Below are 4,075 nucleotides of genomic sequence, written 5' to 3' on the forward strand. Positions count from 1 at the left end.
CTCGAACTCAGAAATCCGCCTGCCTCTGCCTCCCGAGTGCTGGGATTAAAGTCGTGCGCCACCACGCCCGGCTTCTAATTTGCTTTTTTAAAGTGTCTTAGATAATAACAGAGAATTCTGAAGCCTGTTATCACTAGGTCATAAAACACATCATACATAAATAGGCTGATATGTAAGTAGGCAAATGAGCACATGATAGATGATAAATTGATAGATAATTTCCTGAAATTCAAGTTTGTGAAATGGAAAGGCATGTATTCTCATTTTAATATCTCCTAAATATGTATTACATTTTAGGTCCCCTATAACTACCTTGAATATGCACATGAGTCTTTTCCTTGTACACTTTCAAAAGAGACATGATTTTGGACTTGCTATCCTTACTTTCATATTTTTCTAATTGATTTTTATTGTTTAATGTCAATTTGTTTTTTTACTCCCTCTAGAAACTGCTATTGTACTGTTAATGTGTTATCATGAAAAGTAGTTCCCACTATTTTATTATTTCTGCTTTAATAATTAAGCCATTTATAGCTAAAACAGTGGATCAAAGATTATGAGCCCTTGTTGTTCAAATAAAACACTAAGATCAGTTTCCAGGCACCCACATCAGACAGCTCACAACTGCCTGTAACTCCAGCTACATGTGATCTGATGCCCTCTTCTGGCTTCTATGGGCACTCATATGCGTATGAACAAAGACACAAATAAATTTAAAAACTTAAATTAGTAACTTGCTAATAAGTGGATATTAGCCACACACACACAAAAAAAAGTACAGAATATCCAGGATATAATCCACAGAACACAAGAAGGTTAACAAGCTGAAGGGCACAAGTGAGGATGCTTCAATCCCACTTGGGAGGGAGAAGAAAGCAATCATATAGGGAGGGGGAAGAGGGAGGGAGAGACCCAGGTGAGAAAGGGGATAGGGAGAGGAAGAGGGGAACATGATCAGCTATTGGGGTGGGGGGACAGAACTGAAGCCCTGAGGGCCAGCAGAAAGAATGGAAACAGGCAACCTTGAGAGGTAAGAGGTGAGGGGACCCTCCAGAATGTACGAGAGACCTGGGATTTGAAAGACTCTCAGGACTCAAAGGACCTTAGATGAAATGCCCTACAGTGGGGAGTGAGAACTTGTAGAGTCCACCTCCAGTAGAAAGACAGAGCACCAAGTGGAGGGATAGGGTTGCCATTCCAGTAAAAAACTCTGACCGAGAATTGTTCCTGTCTGAAACAACTTCAAGGAAGAAATGGAGAAGAAGCTGAGGGAAAGCAGGTCCAGTAACTGGCCCAAATTGGGATCCAGCTCAAGGGTAGGCCTCAAGACCTGACACTCTTACTGATGCTATGGTGTGCTTACAAACGGGAGCATAGCATGACTGCCCTCTGAAAGACCCAACAAGAAGCTGAAAGAGTCAGATGCATATGTTTACACCCAATCAATGGACAGAAGCTGGTGACCCCTGTGGTTGAATTAGGGGAAAGCTGGAAGAAACAGAGGAGGAGGGAGATCCTATAGGGAGATCTGCAGTCTCAACTCACCTGTTCCTCCAAGATCTCTCAGACACTGAGTCATTAGCCAAGCACCATACACCAGCTGATATGAGGCCCCCAAAACATATATGCATCACAGGACTATGTGGTCTGAACTCAGTCAGAGAAGATGCACCTAACCCTCAATCAAGAAACTTAAGGTACCAAGGAATGGATAGGTCTATGGGGTGGGGGTGGAAGGATGGGGTCATCCTCTTGGAGATGTGGGGCCGGGGAAGTATGGGATGAGGAACAACAGTCAGAGGGCTGACTAGGAGGGGGCTAAAGACTGAACTGTAAAAAAAAGATTAAAGAATAAAAAAAAAAGACACCCCCCCACCAAGAGTAATAATTAAAGGAGTTTAAGGCTAAAATATTTTTAGTGTGGGCTTCTTTTTCTGTGCTTTATTGGTTCTGATGTATTCTTTTCTTATTTTGAAAAGAATTTGCAGTACCAGCCTTTATTTAATTTTCTTTCAGAAGAATATATAAGCCTTATTTTTTGAGTTCATACATTTTTGAGTAATTAAAGTTTGTTTTAATTCTAATATAAATCTGCCTACACTAAAACATCTTCCAGTAATGTGACTGTTATCTTGAATTTTAGTATCTTTGTGACTATCCACATTATCTTATTTTGTGAATGTTCAAATTATGTACAACCAAGTATATTCTCAATAAATTGTAGAATACACATAATCAAGTTACTGAGTAAATTGCTAAACTCTTTTATCTTAATTGTTTTGAGTACTGTATATGTTCTTCATTTTAAAATACATTAATTGTCTACTCAGAAACTAGTGCATGTGTGATAGCTTTGATTGTATTGGTGGTCTCTTATATGTAAGATTACATTTTCTGCAAGTAAAAATAATGTGATAGCTGAGATTTTTTTCACATTGCCCATATTACATGGAAGAACTGCTATTTCTGGTTTTCAATTCAGTTTATTTTCATCTTTCACTCCCTCGGGTTTAAGAAAAGCTGTAAACCTTGACTTATATTTTATTTTTGAAAAAAAAAATAAACTAGAGCCAGGTGGTGGTGGCTATTAAAAAGAATGAATTAATGAAATTCCTAGCCAAATGGATGGACCTGGAGAGTATCATCCTGAGTGAGATAACCCAATCACAAAAGACCTCACATGATATGTACTCACTGACAAATGGATATTAGCCCAGAAACTTAGAATACTGAAGATACAAGATACAATTTGCAAAACACACGAAACGTAAGTAGAACAAAGACCAAAGTGTCGACACTTTGCCCCTTCTTAGAATTGGGAACAAAACACCCATGGAAGGAGTTACAGAGACAAAGTTTGGAGCTGAGACAAAAGGATGGACCATCTAGAGACTGCCATATCCGGAGATTCATCCCATAATCGGCCTCCAAACGATGACACCATTGTATACACTAGCAAGATTTTGCTGAAAGGACCCTGATATAGCTGTTTCTTGTGAGGCTATGCCAGGGCCTAGCAAACACAGAAGTGGATGCTTACAGTCAGTTATTGGATGGAACACAAGGGCCCCAATGGAGGAGCTAGAGAAAGTACCCAAGGAGTTAAAGGGGTCTGCAACCCTATAGGTGGAACAACAATATGAACTAACCAGTACCACCAGAGCTCGTGTCTCTAGCTGGATGTGTAGCAGAAGATAGCCTACTCGGCCATCATTGGGAAGAGAGTCCCCTTGGTCTTGCAAACTTTATATGCCTCAGTACAGGGGAATGCCAGGGCCAAAAAGTGGGAGTGGGTGGGTAGTGGAGTGTGTGGGGTGGGGGTGTGGGGGGACTTTTGGGATAGCATTTGAAATGTAAATGAAGAAAATATCTAATAAAAAAAATTAAAAATAAATAAACTAGAGCCGAGCGGTGGTGGCACACACCTTTAATCCCAGCACTCGGGAGGCAGAGGCAAGCAGATTTCTGAGTTTGAGGCCAGCCTGGTTTTCAAAGTGAGTTCCAGGACAGCCAGGGCTACACAGAGAAACCCTGTCTTGGATTAAATAAATAAATAAATAAATAAATAAATAAATAAATAAATAAACAAACTAGAACAACAGATTTGATTTGCAATACTACAATAAACATGAATATTGTCAGCAAGATATGTCTAATATGTCAATGGAGCAAGTCCTTAAAATTAACACAATCTTGGAGGCTGATTAAGCATTGCTCCTGTATTCAATGGTGATTGGAAAGCTATTCTAAATTGTACTCAAGATTATCTTGTGAAGAAGTAGGCTGTCTCTGATCAGACTAAGCAAGCGCCAGAAACAGCTGCACTTTCTGTCCTTTTCTTTACTTTCCAACCATGTCTTTTTAGTTCCAACCCTGGAAGTCAGGGCTTCAGTCCTTTTCCCTCACCCAATAGGAAATCAGATTCCCCTCAACCCCCCAGTGCACTCCACTCCCAGCCAACCCCCACCCACCCACTTCTCCTCCCAAGTTCCTCCCTCCTTCCCCACTTGTGATTGTTTTCTTATCTCTCCCAAGTGGGACAGAGGCATCCTCACTTGTACACTTTAGCTTGTTG

This window comes from Mus caroli, chromosome 13, assembly GCF_900094665.2.
Source record: "Mus caroli chromosome 13, CAROLI_EIJ_v1.1, whole genome shotgun sequence".
In the NCBI taxonomy this organism is placed as follows: Eukaryota; Metazoa; Chordata; class Mammalia; order Rodentia; family Muridae; genus Mus; species Mus caroli.